Genomic DNA, 10,828 nt, shown 5'->3' with positions numbered 1-10,828 from the left:
TAACAAAATCCAAAAGTCCAATTCCACCCCTCCAGGAAAAGTGTTTCTTTACCTAATTAAAATATGCCCATACTTCGATCTTGTTCCCACCACTCGTGCTCAGACCTAGGTCTGAGGGTGAGTCGTAGGTATGTTAGCGGGGCTAGTGTTGTAATATTCAAGGTCTTTTGTACTAACAAAATCCAAAAGTCCAATTCCACCCCTCCAGGAAAAGTGTTTCTCTACCTAATTAAGGGTGGAAGGGAGGGTCTCACGGGATTGGGTGGGTAATTAAAATATGCCCATACTTCCATCTTGTTCCCACCACTCGTGCTCAGACCTAGGTCTGAGCGTGAGTCGTAGGTATTGGATTTATTTTCTCTTGTAAATACTTCCTTACAGCCCGTTCACACTAGCACGATCCGTACCTAATTCAACTCCAAAGTTAGTTGAGAACATAACGCCTCAATCCTTACCTAATCCAACTCCAAGACTAGATGAGATCATAACGCCCCGAGCCTTACCTATAGCAGAAGATAAACAGTTGGACGAAGTGGTGCTAGATAGCGACACTGTAGATGCAGAGGATACTGTGCTCATTCGGCAGGAACGAGTGAAGAAGACGGTGTCCTTGTAAAAGGAGTGTAAAGGAGTTTCCTTGGAAAGGGAGTGCGTGTAAAAAAAGAGTTGGCGTAAAGGAGTTCATGAAAAAAAAAAGGAGTTCGCGTGAAGGAAATTCCTTGTAAAATGAGTGCGTAAAAAGGAGTTCTTTGTAAAAGAAGGAGGAAGATGTACGAAAAGGTTCTGTCCTTGTAAAAGGAGTGTAAAGGAGTTTCCTTGGAAAAGGAGTGCGTGTAAAAAAAGAGTTGGCGTAAAGGAGTTCATGAAAAAAAGGAGTTCGCGTGAAGGAAATTCCTTGTAAAATGAGTGCGTAGAAAGGAGTTTCTTTGTAAAAGGTGTCCTTGTAAAAGGAGTGTAAAGGAGTTTCCTTGGAAAAGGAGTGCGTGTAAAAAAGAGTTGGCGTAAAGGAGTTCATGAAAAAAAGGAGTTCGCGTGAAGGAAATTCCTTGTAAAATGAGTACGTAAAAAGGAGGAAGATGTACGAAAAGGTTGTGAAATAACATGATACCAACTCAAAGAGGTTGTAAAACATGATCTTATCTTGCGATGTCAATGGATCTTAGTTTAGACGCTGCTTAGGACAAAACGGCCATTGCTTTTGGCACTTAGCGGGACTAGTGTTGTAATATTCAAGCTCTTTTGTACTAACAAAATCCAAAAGTCCAATTCCACCCCTCCAGGAAAAGTGTTTCTCTACCTAATTAAAATATGCCCATACTTCCATCTTGTTCCCACCACTCGAGTCGTAGGTATTGGATTTATTTTCTCTTGTAAATACTTCCTTATTGTACAGTTATGAAGTCCCAAGATCCGTTCATTGTTGTAACACTTTGAAGTTCAGTATTAACACTATGTACTAACAAGTTTGTAAATACTTCCTTATTGTACAGTTATGAAGTCCCAAGATCCGTTCATTGTTGTAACACTTTGAAGTTCAGTATTAACACTATGTAACGCATGGCTTTACTAGAGTAGGTACTCTGTTTCTCAGTTACTACAGTTGTTTTACAACAGCTATTACTACAAATGTCTTCACTAGAGTGGAAACAGAAAGGAGTGATACTCCTGAGAACCCCTAGGTATTCAGGGCTCAGTTACTACAGTTGTTTTACAACAGCTATTACTACAAATGTCTTCACTAGAGTGGAAACAGAAAGGAGTGATTCTCCTGAGAACCTCAAGGTATTCAGGGAAAAAAGGAACAAAACAAGGGAAGTTAAGGAATAAATAATAGGTAATGTCAGAATGTTCTACAACAATGGAACGCATCTTCATTTTACTGCAAATAATTCTGAAGTTTCGCTGAATATTTTTCCCCAATTATATTTTAAATTGAATTAAATTAGGTATTTAAAATTTCCAAAGAAATTTGTAAAAAGAGGTAAATTCTATTTTAATTTATTTTAATCTGGTCTAGTCAGGATTTCAAAATGTGCTAAAACAAAATCAGATCTGATAAAATCACGAATCTCTGGTTTTAAAAATTAGAACGTTTTCTAAAAACTGGTAGGGGGTATTTGAATTCAAATGTCAAATCTCTCAAGGTATTCAGGTCTGTCAGACAGTCTGATGGACCGCGGTCTGTCAGGCAGTCTGAATGTGAGTGACCGGTACTTGACAGTCTATCACTGAGAATTGAGATTTGTTTTCAAATAACCCTGGGTTTTATTTAAATAAATTTTGCTCAAAGGTTTTTCATTTCATTTATTTTTTATAATTTTAAAACGTCTATTTTAAGTGTCAAAATTATTTGTAATTTGGCTTATTTTGATTGTAAGATTGAATCGGTTACTTTTCATTTTGCCTGAATTTATAAAAAAGCATGTGATATTGTGATTGAATCATTCCAATTAACCACATTGAACGAGTCAATATTTTCTCTTTTCATTTATTTTTTATAATTTTAAAACGTCTATTTTAAGTGTCAAAATTATTTGTAATTTGGCTTATTTTGATTGTAAGATTGAATCAGTTACTTTTCATTTTGCCTGAATTCATGAAAAAAGCATGTGATATTGTGATTGAATCATTCCAATTAACCACATTGAACGAGTCAATATTTTCTCCGAGTCCATGGAAAGCATCTGATTTAATCATTCCCCACTTTGTAAACTCACGGTTGTGTTAGAACTCTGCAGTGATCGAGTAAAAGTAAAGTGTGTTAGTATTAGAGATGCGACTTTTGACTCATCTTTGGGATTGAATCCCAACTGAGCTACTCAGTAAAAGGAACTACTCTCATTTTTTCAACATATTTCGTACGGTTTGTATGAACGCCGTGAAATTATTTAGGTATGCAATGTGGAATGTAATGAAAATTAGTGGAGACGCCTCAACTCTGTAAATTTCGCTCTGTGTAAAATACGTAATACGTATAAGTGTGACGTAATTTTGGACACAAACATTGGTTTAAAAGCCACTGAAATTTAAGTTTGTTCCCCCCCCTTTAAAGCGGTTCAGTAGAGCTAAATTTATAGTTATTTATTTGTGTTCAATATCACGTCACACCCAAGTAGGTAGTCCATTAAGTTTAAATTTGGTTGTAGGTATACAATACGACAACCATTTTCAAGATGTTTGTATAAATCAGTCGCCTATATGCAAAATGGGATGACGGTATGCCACAAAAGTAATTCTTTAAAAAATTAAAAACACACCTATGTACTTATTACTTTCTATTACTACAGTATAGCCGCTATACTGTAATGAAAGTATTGCAATCGGTCCAAATTTTCAAAATCGGGAAATGGGTGGAAATATCCGTTTTGGGGTCCCCTGATAATGAAAGTATTGCAATCGGTCCAAATTTTCAAAATCGGGAAATGGTTGGAAATATCCGTTTTGGGATCCCCTGATGTCAAAAAAGTGATTTTTTTATACTAACAATTTAAATAATAGAAAGTAAAAATAAAAATTGACTCAAATACTCTATCCTGTTTTGCATTTAAGTGGTAGCACAACTTCGAAGTTCAGAAAGAGGAGGAGTCAAGTCAGGCAGTATAGGGGAAAATTTCCCCTAATGCCTTTGCTATTGAACAAGTTGCATCGTGTGAAAAACTCAGTAGCATCGTCTAGAAAGCTCCAAGTTTTAAAGCATGCGCAGGAGAATTTCCCCCACCTAAATTTTCATTTAGGCTCCTCCCCTTTCTGAACTTCGATACTGTGCTACCAAAGTTAGGTGAATTGGGAGGGCAGTCGGGTGGGGACCCTGTTACTCGTCTGTTCGGAAGCTTAAAAAAATCTCGATATATTTTTGTTCTGATATTAAAAAAAAGATATTTTCCAAAATTACACTTTTTTTTCAATCCTAATATTGAGGTAGGGCTTTATTATATACTCAACTCCCATTTAAAATAAATGTCTTGACAAATCTTACCTAGTTATTCTTGAGTTTTATTCTCACTTTACCTAGGATGTGTAGGTAATATTTCAGCTATTAAACCGAAGTTCAAGAATAATAATATGTTTGTTTAACTTCCCAGACCTGTCTAGCATGAAGGTTCCCACCCGACTCCCACCCTCGGCACATAACTTTGGTAGCACAGCTAGCGCTTATAAGGCAGACGCTCTACCAAACGAGCTAACTAGGCTTGCTACTTGTTTTCCAATAGGTACATACTTCTTCTCTCTTGATTTCTTCTTAGGTTTCTGCACCGCTTCTTCCACAGGTGGTACAGGGGTGAGTTCAGATACTTGTGTGTGTTGAGGGGTGTGTTCATACTCGGGATAATAATATTATTTTTACTTGGTAGGTACATTAATTTTTTCAACATATTTCGTACGGTTTGTATGAACGCCGTGAAATTATTTAGGTGTGGAATGTAATGAAAATTAGTGGAGACGCCTCAACTCTGTAAATTTCGCTCTGTGTAAAATACGTATAAGTGTGACGTAATTTTGGACACAAACATTGGTTTAAAAGCCACTGAAATTTAAGTTTCTTCCCCTCCTTTAAAGTGGTTTAGCAGTGCTAAATTTATAGTTATTTATTTATGTTCAATTTCACGTCACACCCAAGTAGGTAGTCCGTTAAGTTTAAATTTGGTTGTAGGTATACAATACGATAACCATTTTCAAGATGTTTGTATAAATCAGTCACCTATATGCAAAATGGGATGATGGTATGCCACAAAAGTAATTCTTTAAAAAAATAAAAATACACCCACACATGGCCTTGCTGCTTAGCGTGTAAATAAATAAATAAAAAATACACCGATGTACTCATTTTATACTAACAATTTAAATAATAGAAAGTAAAAATAAAAATTGACTCAAATACTCTATCCTGTTTTGCATTTAAGACATACTCGGGGTACAGATGTGGGTACTTGAGATGGAGGGCGTGCTCGATAATAGAGGTCACATCGATACCAGGAGGATATCGCATCAGATAGGAGAGACACTCGATGTGATCCGATGATAGAACTGAGGGAAACAAACAGATTTTTACTATCACTTCCGATTAATTCGGTTTAAATGGTACACTATTTATTATTATGTTAGCATGGAGCTACTAGTACGAAGAGGTACCTACTTCACCGCAGGCGAAATTTTTCAAAATAATATCTCCTCAGTATTTTTTGTAATGAGCAGAAAAAAAAAGATTAATGTTTTGCTAGCTGCTGTACTTATTGGGTACCAGCGACTTCTTTGAGGTCTTGGATTCGACCTTAAGATCTAATATAATCTAACCTCTGTGATCCGAGATCACCTTTCAGGGTTGAAGGTACCTTCTGTAGGTATTCTTAAAGTTTTGATCAAGTTTTCAATAAGTATACAAGCATTTAAGAGGCACAAGTAGACTTTAGACTTATCATAGGTACTTGTAACGCATTTCATCAATACATTAAACATAAGTATGTATGTAGTTCCGTAGCGTACCCAATTTAGTAAGTTAAGAAATACCCTGGACAAATGATAGGTACTGCTTTGAGCGATTAGATTAGCTAAGAACAAAAAATGGTTTCATTTTTCAATGTAATTGTAAAATCCATTAATTTTCCTAATTTAAATAAATAAAAATTCCTAGTTTAAATATTTTGTAGATAACAAAACGGTAGATTATAGTTGTTCATAGAGCAAGGCAAAATAGATTGTAAATAAATGATTGGACTAGAGTTAATCAGTTAATCCACTAAGAACAAAAAATGGTTTCATTTTTCAATGTAATTGTAAAATCCATTAATTTTCCTAATTTAAATAAATAAAAATGCCTAGTTTAAATATTTTGTAGATAACAAAATGGTAGATTATAGTTGTTCATAGAGCAAGGCAAAATAGATTGTAAATAAATGATTGGACTAGAGTTAATCAGTTAATCGAAATTGATTAACTCTGGTTTGATAAAAGATTAACTTCGGTTTAATCGATTGATTTATGGCTTTATGCTGTTGATAGGGAAGAAAATATTTTTTCCCCTTTCAGTTAATCCAAATTGATTAACTCTGGTTTGATAAAAGATTAACCTCGGTTTAATCGATTGATTTATGGCTTTATGCTGCTGATAGGGAAGAAAATATTTTTTCCTCTTTCTAGTTAATCCAAATTGATTAACTCTGGTTTGATAAAAGATTAACCTCGGTTTAATCGATTGATTTATGGCTTTATGCTGCTGATAGGGATGAAAATATTTTTTCCTCTTTTGTTTCAATTTCCCAAATTTGTCGGGATTGATTTTTTGCATAGTTGGTCTCCCTATTCATTTATGCTATAAAAATTGTAAATTTTAACCACGTCCAAACGCACGTTTTATTTATAATTATTATACTTCACAAAGGTCGCTGTTTTGTTTTATATTATTATTATTATTATTTTCATTTATTATTTTTATTAATATTTATTATTAATAAAAATAATAAATTTTCCTTAAAAGCCAAATATGTATTTCGTTTCTTATCGAAAAAATCAATAAATCAATTAAAATTTGAAAAATATATTTATGATTTCCTAATAAACAAAAGTCGTTTTTCTTTTCTTTTCTCTAGACTAGGGTGAATTCTGCCGAAAAATACTGACAGCGTACGGAATGTACGTACTTTGCTAACTATTCTACGCTGTGACAAACATTGGTGCGAAATTTGGTGTTCAAGAACAAATAGCTGGAACCATCTGAATTTAAAATTAGGTTTATAAGTTCAAATCTTGGATGAAGCAATCTGATTGGTTGATTTCAAACTTATAGCCAATCAGATTAACCCGATGATTGATTAACATAAACCAAATTTAAACTTAGATTGTGTTCCTAACCATAAATAATACTAATATGTAGGTATTGACATGCGTGCAACTCTCAGCACACTTAATATCTAAGGAATTCAGGTGAAAGATTGTTCGTCACCCATCCACGCTCAACGTTGCCTAATATCATTGTATCGAGGTGCTACTTTCACATAACTTCAATCATTCATTGATATCCAGGTATGGAAAAAAATCAAATTTTTCGCCCCGACAGGCTTCGAACCCAGCACTTGGAGATGACAAGCCATACTCGGGTTTTTAGTGACAGGAGTTTTACCTTCATTGAACGACAAGCTACCCGATTTTGATTTGCCATTTTTGACGAAAAACGCCATCTCTCTCACTCAAATGTAGAAAGAAAAAGACAGAAAACTCTCGGTCTCGTACAGCTGGTTATTGTTTATTGTATAGGGAACTAAAGAGCGAGTTACATGTTTTGAAAGAACTACTCTTGAGGATCTAGTTCACTGAAAAGAGTAGTTCATTTTTTTAGCTCAATGAATCTTTACACATCTCTAGTTAGTATGTAAATTATTTCATCATAGAGCGGAACTAACAGTAGTTGATAGTAAAGGGTTAATTTTCCCCTATATTGTAGGTCTCCCAGTTTGGCTATTAGGTAATTAGGCTCATAAAAATAATAATAATAATTTCATCCCTTCGCAATAGAAAGAGGTTTAGAAAATAATTGAACACAGTTTTAATCAAATAGGAAAATAATTTTTTTGCCTCGGCCGCCATCTCCACCAGGGAGCGTGGAGGTGACAGGTGGCCCGCCTCCAGCATGGAACATACCTGGCGATAAGAGGAAATTGAAGATAAATTAGTTGATTTTTTATTGAGATGTGCAGTACACAATAAACTATTACACACTAAGGGTGGGTTTCACCACCAATATAGGAGGAGGAGGTTAGCTTATCGCCGAACGGTGGGCGGAATGCACGTTACTAAAACCTTGCGAATATTATACACTGACGTTAAAGTAGCCAAAACCAAATGTCAGCCCAAAGCAATCACCCTAGTTAGGGCTGATTGAGAAGCTGACGGGAAACGCCGACCCCGTCTGTACACGGGAAAAGGCGAAGAAAAAGTAGAAGATGAAGAAGTTAAAGCTCTTCAAAAAAGTGCTAAATATGCACGTTACTAAAACCTTGCGAATATTATACACTGACGTTAAAGTAGCCAAAACCAAATGTCAGCCCAAAGCAATCACCCTAGTTAGGCCTGATTGAGAAGCTGACGGAAAACGCCGACCCCGTCTGTACACGGGAAAAGGCGGAGAAAAAGTAGAAGATGAAGAAGTTAAAGCTCTTCAAAAAAGTCCTAAATACTTCACTAGCTAAATCTCTTACCTGTTTAATATCACGTAATACATGGGTCATCATAGCGGCACTGTTAACCCTCGGCTGCGAGGTGAGATTGGACTCTATCAGCGTGCAACACCGGGTTAACGTAGAATGACAGGAACACATGATGTCCCTGTAGTAGATGAGTTGAGATTGGGCACTTAGTGTGAGACCTGTTTCCTGTAAACACAAGAGGAAAAATTTATTAAAAAAATTAGTGATATTCACAGCATTTCGTGTTGATAAAGCGTAGAACACTTTGCTAAATTTATCCCACACAAAATTCTTTATTTGTTACACCTGAGGCCAGCCACTCACTATCGGGTTAACCTGACGACACGTACACCTGATCAGGTCTACCTGATAGTCAGTGTGCTCATCAGGTGTCAGGAGTACCTGTTAGACATGATGTCCCTGTAGTAGATGAGTTGAGATTGGGCACTTAGTGTGAGACCTGTTTCCTGTAAACACAAGAGGAAAAATTTATTAAATTTTTTAGTGATATTCACAGCATTTCATGTTGATAAAGCGTAGAACACTTTGCTAAATTTATCCTACACAAAATTCTTTATTTGTTACAATGTTACACCTGAGGCCAGCCACTCACTATCAGGTAGACCTGACGACAGGTACACCTGATCAGGTCTACCTGATAGTGAGTGTGCTCATCAGGTGTCAGGAGTACCTGTTAAGTCTACCTGATGGTGAATGGCTGGCCTAATAGGGATGTCAAGTGGTCTTCATAGCATTACACACATACATAACTAGTATCGTTCCATCTCATCTGATGGGTCGATTTACAAGGTCTCTCCACCATCTTCTGTCATTGTATCGTTCTTCTCGCTCTATATCTTCCCATTGGAAACCCCTACTTGTAATGTCACCTCTTATCATGTCTCTATATCTTTTTCTTGGTCTTCCTCGTGCTCGTCTCTCTTCTAGTTGTAAGTCTGCATAGCCTGGCGTCATTTGGCGTCATTACACGCCGGAACCCAAGCACAAATCCAAAAATATTGGGTACTTGTTCAGAAGTCACGTCAAGGGAAAATTGCTACAAGAAGTAGCTGTCGCAAATGAGTAGTGACCGGTGTTATTATAGGGTTAGGTTAAATGCAAAAAAGGAGCTTTCGTTTTCATTGTCGTGGCTTCTGAATAATTACCAAACAAGGCCTCTCCACCATCTTCTGTCATTGTATCGTTCTTCTCGCTCTATATCTTCCCATTGGAAACCCCTACTTGTAATGTCATCTCTCATCATGTCTCTACATCTTTTTCTTGGTTTCCTCGTGCGCTTCTCTCTTCTAGTTGTAAGTCTTCATAGCATTACACGCCAGAATCCAAGCACAAATCCAAAAATATTGGGTACTTGTTCAGAAGTCACGTCAAGGGAAAATTGCTACAAGAAGTAGCTGTCACAAATGAGTAGTGACCAGTGTTATTATAGGGTTAGGTTAAATGCAAAAAAAAGGAGCTTTCGTTTTCATTGTCGTGGCTTCTGAATAATTACCAAATATTGGGGTTTTTAAATGGGGCTTACTATTTTTTTAAAGTAAGTACCTGTTGTTTAACTTACCTCTACAATAGGTAATGCCTCCATAATGTCCGGACCAGTTGGATTTATCTTGTTCCTAGATGTTAAATTGAGAAACCTGTACCTGAAATACAACAACGATAAAGTTAAGCAACGTTGCTCGTCGTTGGTAACCGGATCGGGGACCGTCTGGGAAATCGCGAGCTGCTGGTTTTTCCCGGCCCCACTCAGGCCAGGTGAGGTTCTATGACGAGCCACTCGCTATCAGGTATATCTGATCAGGTTCGCTTGTCAGGTCTACCTGATGAGCACACTCACTATCATGTCGACCTGATAGTGAGCTATCTTGTTCCTAGATGTTAAATTGAGAAACCTGTACCTGAAACAGAACAACGATAAAGTTAAGCAACGTTGCTCGTGGTTGGTAACCGCATGGGTGACCATCTGGGAAATCGCGAGCTGCTGGCTTTTCCCAGCCCCACTCAGACCAGGTGAGGTTCTATGACGAGCCACTCGCTATCAGGTATATCTGATCAGGTTCGCTTGTCAGGTCTACCTGATACCTACCTGATGAGCACACTCACTATCAGGTCGACCTGATAGTGAGTGGCTAGCCTAAGATGTATATGAGGAGGTAGATAGCTTGTTGCCGAATAGTGGGTGAAACTCCCGTTACTAAAAGCCTTAGCAGTTATAAAGTGATGTTCAACACGTTGGCAAAAAAAAGGAGCTTTCGTTTTCATTGTCGTGGCTTCTGAATAATTACCAAATATTGGGGTTTTTAAATGGGGCTTACTATTTTTTAAAGTAAGTAGCTGTTGTTTAACTTACCTCTACAATAGGTAATGCCTCCATAATGTCGGGACCAGTTGGATTTATCTTGTTCCTAGATGTTAAATTGAGAAACCTGTACCTGAAACACAACAACGATAAAGTTAAGCAACGTTGCTCGTGGTTGGTAACCGGATGGCTGACCGTCTGGGAAATCGCGAGCTGCTGTTTTTTCCCGGCCCCACTTAGGCCAGGTGAGGTTCTAAGACGAGCCACTCGCTATCAGGTATATCTGATCAGGTTCGCTTGTCAGGTCTACCTGATGAGCACACTCACTATCAGC

General features: G+C 37.0%; 1 long non-coding RNA gene across 1 annotated transcript; it reads left to right on the top strand.

The window, feature by feature from the left end:
- Window positions 1–3,404: 3,404 nt before the first annotated feature.
- On the top strand, window positions 3,405–5,680 carry LOC113468853. Its single transcript, XR_003392456.1, has 2 exons — window positions 3,405–3,551; window positions 5,392–5,680. It is a non-coding gene; the product is annotated as an uncharacterized LOC113468853 (long non-coding RNA).
- Window positions 5,681–10,828: the final 5,148 nt, after the last annotated feature.

This window comes from Diaphorina citri, unplaced genomic scaffold (genome assembly GCF_000475195.1).
Source record: "Diaphorina citri unplaced genomic scaffold, Diaci psyllid genome assembly version 1.1 scaffold873, whole genome shotgun sequence".
NCBI classification, from domain to species: domain Eukaryota; kingdom Metazoa; phylum Arthropoda; class Insecta; order Hemiptera; family Psyllidae; genus Diaphorina; species Diaphorina citri.
The sequence above is the reverse complement of the archived record's forward strand: the minus strand, read 5'-3'. Positions and strand labels throughout refer to the sequence as shown.